Here is a 15967-nt window from a genome sequence, read left to right as displayed (position 1 = left end):
GATTTAATAAAAAATCAAATAATTTTTATTTTGGAGTTTTTCGCTATTTTATTTGAATTTAGGAAAAATATGCATTTTTCAAAATTGCATTTAGGCCCCAATTAAATGTTCATCTTGTCCGGCTTGATTTTAGAAGTCGGGGAAAATTTATTTAAGGATTTTTGGAGTCCGTTTATTATTTCTTCTATTTGTTTTTCTGTGCGAAATTATTTAAAAAAAACGAACCGACCTACCGGGCCGTGTCCGGCTAGGACTCTGGCTCGGCCGGCCTTTATAAGCCGGGAGGCCGAGCCCCCAGCCCACGCCGCCCCAGACCCTAACCCTAGCCCCGATCCGCCGCCGCCGCCGTTGCGTGCCGCCGCCGCCGCTGCCCGACGCTGTCGCCCGAGCCGCCGCCGCCGCCGCCGTCCGCCGCCGCGGCCGCCGACGCCGCCACCAACCGGAGCCCCGTCGCCGACCCGCCGCCCGAGGTTGACCGCCCCGCCGCCGACGGTTTTCTTCGAGAAAACCGTCCGGTTTTTCGTTCATTTTTTTTAAAACCCTAGATCTGTTTTCTCTTAATAGATCGTTTTTTTGTTTTTTTTCGGTTTAGTTTATTTAGCGAACTCCCGTTCGTTCGTTTTAATATACGGTTTTCGTTTTTTTCGCAGACAGCGAACGTTCGTTCGTTAGCCTGTTCGTCCGCTTTTTTTCTTTTTCTCAGATTTTCCGTGATTATTTTTGATCGTGATTTCCGATTTGTTTTTTGTTTTAGTATAACTTTTCGCTCGTTTATCGGAATAAGGCGATTCAAGCGCCTAGAGATTCGCCTCGAAACCCTCTTTCTGTTTAACCAACTCAAACAAGTTTTTGCTACTGTAAAATTTGACTTAGGTCCAGATTAGTAAACGAAGCTTGTTTCTTTCGCCTTTTGACTTTCGTTGCTTCGTTTGATTTGATTCTTTTTGCAAACCGGAGTTCTTAAGTTGAACTTTCTGGTTAGATCTTTTATTTGAGTTTTACCTATGCATTATATGAGTGCTTATTGTATGCTTGTTTGCTTGCGATAGAGTACCCGGAGTGCGCCGCTTGCTACTTCGAATCTCTAGGTTTCACGGATCATCAGCAAGGCAAGTAACACTTTGATCATACCTCTTTACTACCCAGTTTTATTGCATTAGATCAATCCACAAACAATTGCATGATTAGGATCTGATTAAATTGTGGGTTTTGGGAAGTAGATGAGGTAGTACCTATTACCTGTTTTATTATCAAACCCTTGGGAGTTACTTCTACGTTTGCTTATATTGCTATGCTATGCTAGTAGACGTGGATTGGGTGAGTGTATCCATGACAGATGTGAGATTGTTAATTAATGGTTGAACTTAAGGTGGCTACTTAAATACACATCTGGGTGGACTGAGGCACCTGGGTATTCCAGTGATTGCCTGTTTTTTTTATGGACCGCCACCCAGGCTCAAAGGGATCATGAGATTATTCATGCTAGAAACTTCCATGTGCAGCCACAAACTATTATGGGCTCTAGCATAGTTGATTAAGTCGGGTGAACTCTTACAGTGGTAGACTAGCAGATGTAGGGGATGTAGGTGGTACTGTCTACCCGATCATAAGGTGCAAACGCTTCCGAAAGACTATGTCTCGGTCATCCGTTTCTCAAACATCATGTAGTGCGAGAATCCCAACGGAGGAGATCGAGTCTTGTGGGAAAAAGTGCACAAACCTCTGCAGAGTGTATAGACTAATCATGGTTAGCCGTGTCCCCGGTTATGGACATCTTGAGTATCCAGTACTTGGATTATCATGTGAATCTTATCATGTTACTTTAATTAATCTTGTTGGGTTAATGATGATACTTAATTGGGATTGAGTTGGGTGAACCTTCTCAATGTTTAACAACCACCATGATGGTTAAATAAAATTTATTCCTTTGCAGTAGGGAAAAATTGGCTTTTCGCAAAACTGTAACCATAGAGCTTTCCACAAGCCAAATATGCATGTAGTATAGCATTATCTATTCATTACTCTCTATGTGTTACATTGCCAGCATATTCCATGTGCTGACCCGTTTTCGGGCTGCAACGTTCATGTTGCAGACTTTTCAGACGACGAGTAAGGTGCCTTAGGTCGTGGTCTTATACTCAGTGATGCCGTTGGAGTTGATGGACTCGCTTATCTTCCAAGCCTTCCGCTGTTATCGTTATTAGATGGCCTTAAGCCATATTTATTGTAATAAGATCTCTTTTGAGACATTCGTTGTAATAAGTGTGTGATTGCTACTCTATTATAAATCCTTCGAGTACTGTGCGTGTCAGCATTACTGATCCAGGGATGACACTGATGCGTAGAGATCAGACTGTTTGAGGTCAGGTCGCTACAAGATGGTATCAGAGCACACGCTGACTGTAGGACACGACCACTAAGCTTACACCCTAGATCACTACTCTCTTCTCATTTCTGACCTCTCATCTTTTCTACTCTTTTAGGATGGTGGATGCCAGGAACAAGTTCATGCAACCAGGTGAAGATACACCCTTTGGACGCCACTTGAAGGAAGTCACTAGATACCTGAACATCGGAATACCAAGCTTCACCGAAACCTACAACGCCACACTACCAGAAGAGGAGCGTTGGATGATTCAAGTTCAAGTTCCAGGAAGGACGTTCATGCCTGTCACCGAGCCCATAGAGTTTTCCTTTGATGCACCAACCTGGAGTCTAGGAAAGAGCATGGCAGCCCACATCACCATGGGACGTATTGGAGAAGTATACCACAAGGAGCTCAAGGATACTATTTACCAGATTTGTGGGCGCCGAGATGAGCAATGGGAGATGATAAGTACCAAGAAGGATAGATCAATTGCAGCATTCATCCAAGAGCTAAACCAGCACATTCGACGCCAGGAGAACCAGATGTGCGCATGCATGATAGATCTGAAGAAAGCATTGACCAAGATCATGGAGCTGGAGGAAGAACTCAAGTCTACGCGTGGTGGATATGAGGAGGAGATCGCAACGTTGGTGGAGAAGAAGGACGACCTGGAAAAGAAGATCAGAGTATTCACGGGAGACCCAACACCAGGAGGAGAAGACGATGATTGCACTTGCCCAGAGAACTACATCATCATCGATGACACCGACTCGGACCCCAGTGATGATGACTTTGTTGATGAAGCTGGAGCAGATATCATGGAGTCTTCGACTGATCAAAATTTCTAGTAGACCACCATATCAGTAGTAGTATTTCCCCCATGTATATAGTATAGTCCGAGCACTTTGTAACGATAGTTAGATCGATTGTATGCCTTGTTTGAAATTGATTGGAGTGATATGATTGTGTTTGTCTCATGTGCATATGGGTAGTGTTTTTCCCTCTAGATCCCATTCTATTCTATATTCTCATCTTTTCTAAACCCATCAGATGCCTCCGAGACGCGACACCGGATTTGTTTTCCCACCGGAGATCACTCAGTTGATTCAGCAGCAGAATGCCCTGATGCAAGTGTTAGTACAGAACCAAGGCAACAACAACAACAACAACAACAACAACAACAACAACAACAACAACAACAACAACAACAACAACAACAACCCACCACCACCACCACCCGTTGACCATTTGGCCCGTTTCTTGAGGCTGAATCCGCCGGTGTTTTCCAGCAGCACCGAGCCGATTGTTGCAGATGATTGGCTCTGCAAGGTTGGAAGGGAGCTGACCACTGCAGGATGCACAGATGCGGAGAGAGTGCGCTTTGCTGCACATCAGCTTGATGGACCCGCAGCATCATGGTGGGAGAATTACACATCCACTCACCCTATCGACACTGTCACATGGGACCAGTTTCAGCAAGCTTTCCGTACTGCCCATGTTTCAGCAGGAGCTATGGCCATGAAGAAGCGTGAGTTTCGCAACTTAGGCCAAGGAGGACGCACCGTAGGCCAGTATGTGGAGGACTTTAGTAAGTTAGCATGTTATGCCCCAGATGACGTTGCTACAGATGCAGCCAAGTAGGAGAAGTTTCTGGAAGGACTGAATGATGAGCTGAGCATGCAGTTGATGGTAGCAACCTTCAACAACTACCAGGAGTTGGTAGATAGAGCTCTCATGATTGAAGGGAAGCAGCAGCAGATTGAAAGCCGCAAGAGAAAGTATGGACAAGGGAAGTACAATTCTGGAGCTCATCAGAAGCCACTTTTTACCCCGAATTCGGGAGGACCTTTTCAGCATACCCATGGAGGAGGGGGTTCGCACAACCATAGTGGACCCAAAATGGTAATGGAAATGGAGGAAGCAACGGACAGAACCGTAACAACCCATCGACCCCAGCCAAGAGGGATCTGAGCCAAGTCACTTGCTACAAATGCCAGAAGACTGGACATTATGCAAATGAGTATCCTGAAGCTAAGAATGGAAATGGCAATGGAAGCTCTTGGAAGAAGCCCAACCCTTTCAACAAAGGACATGTGAATCACGTTAGCGTGGAGGAGGTTGAAGCCCAGCCAGATGCAGTAATAGGTAAGTTTTTGGTTAAGTCATTTACTGCACTCGTTCTTTTTGATACTGGTGCATCGCATTCATACATATCAAGGGGATTTGTGGATAAGTATAAACTGCCAACCCAAGCCCTTAGGTCACCCATGTTAGTAACCTCGCCAGGAGCAGAGTATATGGCTAGTTTATGGTGTGATCGGTTACCATTAAGGATTGATAACTACGTGTTTCCCTCGGACCTAATAGTATTGGAATCGCAAGGATTGGATGTGATATTAGGCATGGATTGGTTATCAAAGTATGGAGGGAACATTGAATGCGCCAGTAAGTCGATTTTGCTTACCACCCCAGAAGGAAGAAGGATCAAGTATGTATCCCGGCATGTGCCGAAGAGGACTCAAGTAAATTCCTTGTCAGGAGTTGTACAGGAGGAAGTACCAGTGGTGAAGGTTCCCTGATGTATTTCCAGAGGAGTTGCCAGGCATGCCACCGGATAGAGACATTGAGTTTTTGATTGAGCTTTTGCCAGGCACAGGGCCAATATCTAAGAGACCGTACAGGATGCCCGCAAAGGATTTGGAGGAGATTAAGAAGCAGATTAAGGAGTTATTGGATAAAGGCTATATTCGCCCAAGTTCTTCACCTTCGGGATCGCCAGTCTTCTAGTAGAGAAGAAGGATGGATCGTTTAGGATGGTTGTTGATTATCGAGGACTGAATGAAGTGACCATCAAGAACAAGTACCCACTGCCGATGATCAATGATTTGTTTGACCGATTGCAAGGAGCTAAGGTATTTTCCAAGATGGATCTGCGATCAGGATACCACCAGTTGAAGATTCGAGAGCAGGATATACCTAAGACGGCTTTTACCACCAGGTATGGGCTGTACGAGTATACCATTATGTCATTTGGTCTGACTAACGCACCTGCCTATTTCATGAACCTGATGAACAAGGTGTTTATGGAGTTTCTGGATAAGTTCGTCGTAGTGTTCATTGATGATATTTTGGTCTACTCAAAGAATGAAGAGGAGCATAAGGAACATTTGCGTTTGGTACTTGAGAAGCTCAGAGAACATCAGTTGTACGCCAAGTTCAGCAAATGTGAGTTTTGGTTGAAGGAAGTTGGATTCCTCGGACACGTTATATCCGGAGAAGGAATAGCAGTAGACCCCACCAAGGTTGTCACTGTGACAAACTGGGAATCACCCACGTCAGTTGGAGAGATCCAGAGTTTTCTTGGACTCGCAGGATACTACCGGAGGTTCATTGAGAATTTCTCGAAGATTGCAAAGCCCATGACTGAGCTGTTGAAGAAGGACACCAAGTTCAATTGGACTGAGGAATGTGAGGCTAGTTTCCAGGAGTTGAAGAAACGTTTGGTTACATCACCAGTGTTGATTCTGCCAGATCAGCGCAAGGATTATGAAGTTTACTGCGATGCTTCTCGTCGAGGACTTGGAGCAGTGCTTATGCAGGAAGGAAGAGTTGTTGCCTATGCCTCACGACAACTTAAACCCCATGAGTTGAATTACGCTACGCATGATTTGGAGTTAGCAGCCTTAGTGCATGCGTTGAAGACATGGAGACATTTTCTCATCGGAAACCACTGTGAGGTGTACACGGATCACAAGAGTTTGAAATACATCTTCACGCAGAAGGAGTTAAATCTCAGGATTAGGAGATGGTTGGAGCTCATAAAGGATTATGATACAAGATTGCATTATCACCCCGGAAAGGCTAACGTAGTAGCTGATGCGTTGAGCCGCAAGAGCCATGTCAACACACTCATGACCGGAGAGTTACCGGAGGAATTAGCCGAGGATCTTCGCGAGCTATGTTTGGAGATAGTTCCGAGAGGCTATGTGGCAGCATTGGAAATTCAGTCTACTCTGATGGATAAGATCAGAGAAGCTCAGAAGACAGACAAGGAGATTGCCGAGATAAAAGAAAGGATGAGCAAAGGAAAAGCCAAGGGATTCGTGAGGATGAGCACGACACCTTATGGTTTGAGGACCGCGTTTATGTGCCTAATGACCCGGAGATTAGGAAGTTGATTCTGCAAGAGGCCCATGATTCGCCGTATTCGATTCATCCAGGAAATACCAAGATGTATTTGGATTTAAAGGATACTTTCTGGTGGACCGGAATGAAGAAGGATATTGCGGAGTACGTAGCAGTTTTTGATGTATGTCAGAGAGTGAAGGCAGAGCATCAGAAGCCAGCAGGATTGCTACAACCATTGCCGATACCCGAATGGAAGTGGGCTAAACTAGGCATGGATTTTATCACGGGATTGCCCAGGACTCGTTCAGGCTATGACTCTATATGGGTTGTAGTCGATCGTTTGACGAAGGTAGCTCATTTCATCCCAGTGAAGACCACTTACAAAAGTGCTAAGTTGGCAAAGATATACATAACTATGATCGTATGTCTGCATGGAGTTCCGAGGACCATTGTATTAGATAGAGGAACCCAGTTTACCTCAAAGCTTTGGCATCAGTTGCACGAAACCTTGGGTACCAGGCTAGAGTTCAGTACAAGCCTTTCATCCACAGACAGATGGACAGACCAAAAGAGTGAATCCGATTTTGGAGGACATGTTGAGAGCTTGTGCGCTAGATTATGGATCTACTTGGGACGATAATTTGCCATATGCAGAGTTTTCTTACAACAATAGCTACCAATCCAGTCTGAAGATGGCCCCTTTCGAAGCTTTGTATGGAAGGAGGTGCAGGACACCATTGTTGTGGGACGAAGTTGGAGACCGTCAGTTGTTTGGACCAGATTTGATTAAAGAGTCTGAAGAGAAGGTTAAGCTGATTCGCGATAGGCTCAAGGTAGCCCAGTCCAGGCAGAAGAGCTATGCGAATTCTAAACGCAAGGAGACAGTTTACGAAGTCGGAGACCGAGTTTATCCCGTGTGTCCCCACTTCGAGGAGTTAAGCGCTTTGGAGTTAAAGGAAAGTTAGTGCCACGTTTTGTAGGACCATACAAAGTTTTGGAGCGTATGAGAGAAGTTGCTTACAAGTTGGAATTACCCGAAGTATTGTCAGGAGTTCACGATGTGTTCCACGTTTCCCAGTTGAAGAAGTGCCATGCAGAGATGGCCGATATACCGCTGAGAGATACAGTGCCACTGGAAGCGATTCAGTTGGATAGTGATTTGACCCATGAGGAAAAACCAGTCAAGATTCTCGAATATGCCAGCCGAGTCACACGCAGCAAGGTTATCAAGTTTTGCAAAGTTCAGTGGAGCCACCATACCGAGGATGAAGCCACCTGGGAGCGAGAGGAAGATCTACGGAAGGACCACCCTCACCTATTTTCTAGCCAACCCGAATCTCGAGGGCGAGATTCATCTTAAGGGGGGGTAGGTTTGTAACATCCCAAATTTTCAATTTGGAATGTTCTACATTAGATCATCATTGCATATCATATTTTATTGCATTTTCGTTTGATCCTAGAAATTCTACACAACTCAAGGACCCACGGAGAGAGTTGGGGATTTCGTTATTTTCATATTTGAGTTTTCTCAAATTCTGAAAATAGGATCATTTGATTTTATTTATTTTATCTTCAATTATTTCAATTATAAAAATAAGAGAGAGATAACAAAATGACTTTCCCAAAATAAATAAATATTGAGGATTTAATAAAAAATCAAATAATTTTTATTTTGGAGTTTTTCGCTATTTTATTTGAATTTAGGAAAAATATGCGTTTTTCAAAATTGCATTTAGGCCCCAAATAAATGTTCATCTTGTCCGGCTTGATTTTAGAAGTTGGGGAAAATTTATTTCAGGATTTTTGGAGTCCGTTTAGTATTTCTTCTATTTGTTTTTCTGCGCGAAATTATTAAAAAAAACGAACCGACCTACCGGGCCGTGTCCGGGGCCCGGCCGGCCATTATAAGCCGGGAGGCCGAGCCCCCAGCCCACGCCGCCCCTAACCCTAAACCTAGCCCCGATCCGCAGCCGCCGCCGCCGCGTGCCGCTGCCCGACGCCGTCGCCGAGCCGCCGGCGCCGCCGCCGTCCGCCGCCGCCGCCGCCGTCCGCCGTCGCCGCCGACGCCGCCACCCACCGGAGTCCCGCCGCCGACCCGCCACCCCGCCGGAGCCCGCCCGCCGCCGTCTCCGCCCCGCCGTCGCCGCCCCGCCGCCCGAGGTTGACCGCCCCGCCGCCGGCGGTTTTCTTCGAGAAAACCGTCCGGTTTTTCGTTCGATTTTTTTAAAAAAACCCTAGATCTGTTTTCTTTTAATAGATCGTTTTTTCGATTTACTTTATTTAGCGAACGCCCGTTCGATCGTTCGTTTTAACGAACGGTTTTCGTTTTTTTCGTAGACAACGAACGTTCATTCGTTAGCCTGTTCGTCCGCTTTTTTTCTTTTTCTCGGATTTTCCGCGATTATTTTTTATCGCGATTTCCGATCTGTTTTTCGTTTTAGTATAACTTTTCGCTCGTTTATCAGAATCAGGCAATTCAAGCGCCTAGAGTTTCATCTCGAAACCCTCTTTCCGTTTAACCAACTCAAACAAGTTTTTGCTATTGTAAATTTGACTTAGGTCCAGATTTGTAAACAAAGCTTGTTCCTTTCGCTGTTTGACTTTCGTTGCTTCGTTTGATTTGATTCTTTTTGCAAACCGGAGTTATTAAGTTGAACTTTCTAGTTAGATCTTTTATTTGCGTTTTACCTATGCATTAGATGAGTGCTTATTGTATGCTTGTTTGCTTGCGATAGAGTACCGGAGTGCGCCGCTTGCTACTTCGAATCTCTAGGTTTCACGGATCATCAGCAAGACAAGTAACACTTTGATCATACCTCTTTACTACCCAGTTTTATTGCATTAGATCAATCCTCAAACAATTGCATGATTAGGATCTGATTAAATTCTGGGTTTTGGGAAGTAGATGAGGTAGTACCTATTACCTGTTTTATTATCAAACCCTTGGGAGTTACTTCTACGTTTGCTTATATTGCTATGCTATGTTAGTAGACGTGGATTGGGTGAGTGTATCCATGACAGATGTGAGATTATTAATTAATGGTTGAACTTAAGGTGGCTACTTAAATACACATCTGGGTGGATTGAGGCACCTGGGTATTCCAGTGATTGCCTGTTTTTTTTATGGACCGCCACCCAGGCTCAAAGGGATCATGAGATTATTCATGCTAGAAACTTCCGTGTGCAGCCACAAGCTATTGGGCTCTAGCATAGTTGATTAAGTGGTGTGAACTCTTACAGTGGTAGACTAGCAGATGTAGGGGATGTAGGTGGTACTGTCTACCCGATCATAAGGTGCAAACGCTTCCGAAAGACTATGTCTCGGTCATCCGTTTCTCAAACATCATGTAGTGCGAGAATCGCAACAGAGGAGATCGAGTCTTGTGGGGAAAAGTGCACAAACCTCTGCAGAGTGTATAAACTAATCATGGTTAGCCGTGTCCCCGGTTATGGACATCTTGAGTATCTAGTACTTGGATTATCATGTGAATCTCATCATGTTACTTTAATTAATCTTGTTGGGTTAATGATGATACTTAATTGGGATTGAGTTGGGTGAACCTTCTCAATGTTTAACAACCACCATGATGGTTAAATAAAATTTATTCCTTTGCAGTAGGGAAAAATTGGCTCTTTGCAAAACTGTAACCATAGAGCTTTCCGCCAGCCAAATATGCATGTAGTATAGCATTATTCTGTTCATTACTCTCTATGTGTTACATTGCCAGCATATTCCATGTGATGACCCGTTTTCGGGCTGCAACGTTCATGTTGCAGACTTTTCAGACGACGAGTAAGGTGCCTTAGGTCGTGGTCTTATACTCAGTGATGCCGTTGGAGTTGATGGACTCGCTTTTCTTCCAAGCCTTCCGCTGTTATCGTTATTAGATGGCCTTAAGCCATATTTATTGTAATAAGATCTCTTTTGAGACATTCGTTGTAATAAGTGTGTGATTGCTACTCTATTATAAATCCTTCGAGTACTGTGCGTGTCAGCATTACTGATCCAGGGATGACACAGATGCACAGAGATCAGACTGTCTGAGGTCTGGTCGCTACAAGAATATATTGTAGGCGTCAACTTATATGGAATGTCAAATATCATGGTATACAACTTCATGTTGCATTTTGACTTATATGATTTTTCCTTGGGATTTGTTAGGTGGGAGCATATTGACACCTCTGAAAGCGATTCCTGATATGATGCTCAAATCTGCTTAAAGCTAGCTAGCATGATCAATCCCATATCTTAGCTAAAAGGACACGAAAAGTTGAATTGCTTATCTGATTTACCACATTATATCACTATAGTGGTCAAACAGAGCGAACGCACTACTCTTTACACAGCATGGAGCGATAATTTTGTCTTTAGATAATTTGAACGTATTTTAATCTTAAAAACCAATCTACTCTGTTGACAGATATAAAATGTAGTAACCATTCTATTAAATAAATATGCATTGTGCTCCCTGTGTGGTGTTTTCCAGCAGTTTTAAGAATTAACATGCCAGTGAAATTCAGGGTAAAAGCAAAAGTATTAGCATCGCTGATATCTAATGCCACATGATATCTGCGTGGACAAGTTCGAAGCTATTTCCAGTTGTATCAGAGATGAACAGATGTTCCAAACGACAATTTTGCAGAAGCCATACATGGATCCCATGATTGTTCTGTGAATTTCAGGCAATACTCGTGTTTTTTTGCAACTTTGACTGTAAGGAGCTATCATAAAACCATGCTTCTAAGAGGTGTCAGTGAAGTTCTTGCTGTTTTTTTCCTTCATGATTATCACAGCAACGAGTATGCCGTTGTTCAATGAAATAGTCATGCTGCAAGGAAAGCAACATAGGACATGCTTATAGTTCTGGCGAGTCACATTTTCACTAGATATGTCCGTGATAGATGCTTCAACATACCTTTGGTCCAGCCATTTGCTCTAGTTATATTACATCATTATTAAGCTCTTGTTGATGTCACTTAAAATTTACATTCATTAATCTTGTTAGTACAAATGCTTAATCCACAGGCTTACATTGCAGTGCAACAAGGTATGCTTGAAATTCTCTCAGGTTCTAGTTCTGCGCCTGAAGATTAGTTTTCTTTTTGGTTGTATTAAACTACCAGAACTGATGAGAAATAACAACATTCCCAGGAAACTTGGATGCAGAATCTACCAAAATGGACAACCCTGGGCTTGTAAAGAACACTTCAAAACAAAATGGACCAAGGCTGCTGGAGCTTCAGCGTTTCAGTCTGCTTCACAGGAAAGCTGCAGCTTCAGCTTCAGCTCCAGCGTTTCTGTTCATCTTCTCACCAGCATCCACCCCATTCCTACATGCCTAAATAACTTTCTGCTGATATTTCGCGCTGTCTGTACGTCGACAATGGCGTTTTTGTACATATGCCTGCACTTATTTAACCCTTTTTTGTTTCCTGAGTGATACAGAAGACTACCAAAATAATGGCACTTGCAACATACACAAGTTTACACATACATCTGAGAAAATACATAAGTAGTACTAACAAAGGAGAGTACCATAACATCTCTTCACCCACATAACATGATGATCACACAGAAACAGTTGAACAACCTAGGGATACTACCACCCAAAATGGCTAAAAGGACAGAGCTTCAAAATATTCAGACAACTGTGACTCTTGGCAGTCTTCAGGGTTGTGCGACCATTGTCATGATTATTTGCACTTCATAATTTTCTTTTCATGATTATCATGGCAGCGAGTATGTCGTTGTTCAATGAAATAGTCAGTCTGCAAGGTAAGAAAATGGCATCAAAATACTAATTTGGAACCCATTTATTCCTGGTAGATGTGCTTGAAAATTACAGATCCCCTTGATAACCTTTTTTGGTTCCATTAGAAAAGAAGTGATGAGAAGTAACAGCAACATTCCTGGGAAACTATGATGCACAATGGACAGCCCTGGGACTTTGTGATTAAGAACTTGAAAACAAAATGTACAGAGCTTGATACAAACTGATGCAGCTTCGGCGTTTTTCTGTTGATCTAACCTGCATTTCACCAAATTCCTACGAGACCAAACAATGTAATGTTTAATCTTTTTTTGCTTCCTGAGCGATACAGAAGACTTTCAAACAATGGCACACTGTGTGGATCAACATAGAACATGATACTTACAATAGGCACAAGTTTACATCTCTAAAAATAAACATGATCATGCAGATACAGTTCAACAGCTTAGGGATACTACCACTGGCTAAACTAGACAACTTTTTACTTAACATTTCAACAACGCTAGCTCTAGCAACCACCAAACACTACCCACACAATCTACGGTCACACGACAATCACAAAGAGGGACCAAGCAACGACGACTTGAATCTTCTCATCTACGCCGGAGGTGAGGGCGATGACTATTCCTCGGCGGTTCTCCGCCCACGATCCCTTGACGACCTTCAAGCTTATTGTGGCCTCTACAACTAATTTTGGAAAAAGTGACGAAGAAACTGTACTGCATAATGGGGAATCAGCTGGCCAAAAGTTAGATTTTACGATGATGAAGTTTTGTAAAGCCAGAAAGCTAGAAAGCCAGATGCCATTGTCAATGACAAAGGACAGTATGCACAATTAACCAGACTTAGTGGGCTTATTTCTCCTCTTTTTATAATCTTTCATACCATCACAAAAACGCGAGATTTTTTTACGGAACCTCGTCAAAGGGCGGGGAGCTCCCGCATTGCATTAGGAAGAAGATAATTGATCCATTTAATAAGGGAAAACGGACCCAAAAACCCGAGTTAGAAGATGGTACCTCTTCGCGACCACACCGAACTAATGTTCTCCATGCATGGAACATGAAGATCAGCATGCATTGATTTATGAAAGAGACAGCCTAGCATGGGCGGCAGGAGCCACTCAGGCTAGCCAAGAAGACTGCCCATGGAACCACATCCCAAGGCCAATTAAGCTGCCTTGAGGGAGGAAGAAGACACAGGCAAGTCATTCTTGGCTATCAGAGATAAGGCCCTTGCAGCCATGTAAGGCTTGCTCTCTGCTAATGCATTACCACTACTCAACTTTGGTCTCTTCAGTTCTTGGTTTGTAGTATTTCTTCCATCTAGTGTCTATTTATATACACACGTCCAAGAGAACAAGATCTAATCGTGTTTGGTGCATGTAGGCATCTACCAGAGTATCTTATCATTACTCCCTTTTGGGCTAGCAGAATATATTCTACAGTAGATGTCTACTTATATGGAATGTCAAATATCATGATATACAACTTTATGTTGCATTTTGAATTATATGATGTTCTTTCCTTGGTATTTGTGGGATGAGAGCATTTTGACTCCTCTTAAAGCAATTCCTGATATGATGCTCAAATCTGCTTAAAGCTAGCTAGCATGATCAATCCCATATCTTTGCTAATAGGGCATGAAAAGTTGAATTGCTTATCTGATTTACCACATTATCACTATAGTGATCAAATAGAGAGAACACATTACTCTTTGTAGAGCATGAAGTGATAGTTTCATCTTTATAGATAAGCAAAAAAGGATGGAAACATGGAATGTTCAAGTACGTATTACACAGATCAGTGTGATACTAAAGACAGAAGAGGCTAAGCAATTCAGGTTAAAAGAAAAAGTACTAATATGCGAGTGAAATTCAAGTTAAAATCAAAAGATGGTATCTATGTGGGCAAGTTCGAAGCTATTTCCAACTCTATCGGAGATGAACAGATGTTCCAGACGGCAATTTTGCAGAAGCCATGCATGGATCCCATGATTGTTCTCTGAATTTCTGGCGATGCTCGTCTTCCATATCAACTTTCGCTGGAAAAAGTTCTTACTAGGTTTTGGTTGTAGCCTCCTCATAGGAGCAAGAGTTTTTACCTTTTCAGCTCAATAATTTGTTGTCTTTTCATTCTTTTCGAGTGTGGATTTTTTTGTACGCCCATACCAGTGTACCCTCTATCTAGACCATTCAGATTGTGTCAAGATTCATGCTATCTTTATATAGGAATTTCTCTTTTTTGTTTCTTTGAAACAAGAGAACATTTGACCTTGAAACTTTGCAGATCAACTGTACACACGTGTCACTCATTGTATAAAATGTATTCTACCATGCAATGTCATATATAGCGCTAAGTATGCACATCGTACCTAAGTACCTATTTCCTTATGCTTCAAGGATCTTATTAACAATCTCTAAACACACTTACTTGTGTGGTTTGAATCTTTGGTATGTTCTTGTTTTCTGTGTGCAACATGTCATCTAGTTATTGTTAACAATGGCTTCTCGTCAATCGTTCCTGCAAACTCTTGTATTATATATTGCAATGTAAGTTAGTGAATGTTAGAGTACGTAATGGCCTAATGGGCCTGGGCTGGCGGTATAGCCCGTTAGTCTTAGGGTTAATTAGAGATAAGGGTCGCTTGCTTGGGAGTCAAGTAAACCTCTCTCTACATAAGGAGAGGAGATGTATCAATCTAATCAAGCAAGAAGCAATCACATTTGCTCGGCTTCCTTAGGGAGCCGGGAGACCTAACCCTAGCCGCCGTTGCGCTCTCTCTCTCTCTCGCGCGCGCAAGCAACGACGGCGCCCCAGCACCGGTGACCACACCTTCCTCCACGCCATCCCTCCTTCCACCCCTACAACCTGAGACCACGCCTTGGTAGGGATCCGGTTCATACCAATTTGGTATTAGCTTTCCCGGGTTCGATCATGTTAGAGTATGTAATGGCCTAATGGGCCTGGGCTGGCGGTATAGCGTTAGTCTTAGGGTTAATTAAAGATAAGGGTCGCTTGCTTGGGAGTCAAGTAAACCTCTCTATATAAGGAGAGGAGATGTATCAATCTAATCAAGCAAGAAGCAATCATATTTGCTTGGCTTCCTTAGGGAACCGGGAGACCTAACCCTAGCCGCCGCTCTCTCTCTCTCCCTCTCTCTCACTCTCTCGCTCACGCACGCAAGCAACGACGGCGCCCCAGCGCCGGTGACCACACCTTCCACCACGCCGTCCCTCCTTCCACCCCTACAACCTGAGACCACGCCTTGGTAGGGATCCGGTTCATACTAGTGAACTACTACTCTATCTAAGGATAAAAAAGATGCATATTTATTTGACTCCCCATTTAAGTCCACATGAAAAAAAACTCATTTGAAGGGTGGTCTCATGTTAGTATAATCTTATTCTCTTCCACAACTTTGGACCACGTCAATAGTGTTGGGAAACGTACCATGCAATTTCAAAAAAATTCCTACGCTCATGCAAGATCTATCTAGGAGATGAATAGCAATGAGAGGGGGAGAGTGTGTCCACGTACCCTCGTAGACCGAAAGCGGAAGCGTTAACTTAACGCGGTTGATGTAGTCGACCGTCTTCTCGAATGAACCGATCAAGTACCAAACGTACGACACCTCCGAGTTCTGCACAAGTTCAGCTCGATGATGTCCCTCGAACTCTTGATCCAGTATAGGTACGAAG

General features: G+C 43.4%; 1 pseudogene; it reads right to left on the bottom strand.

Moving 5' to 3' along the window:
- Positions 1-15967, bottom strand: part of LOC123056117 (protein DEFECTIVE IN EXINE FORMATION 1-like) — a 174656-nt pseudogene that overhangs the window by 60956 nt on the left and 97733 nt on the right.

This window comes from Triticum aestivum, chromosome 2D, assembly GCF_018294505.1.
Source record: "Triticum aestivum cultivar Chinese Spring chromosome 2D, IWGSC CS RefSeq v2.1, whole genome shotgun sequence".
Classification (NCBI taxonomy): domain Eukaryota; kingdom Viridiplantae; phylum Streptophyta; class Magnoliopsida; order Poales; family Poaceae; genus Triticum; species Triticum aestivum.
The sequence above is the reverse complement of the archived record's forward strand: the minus strand, read 5'-3'. Positions and strand labels throughout refer to the sequence as shown.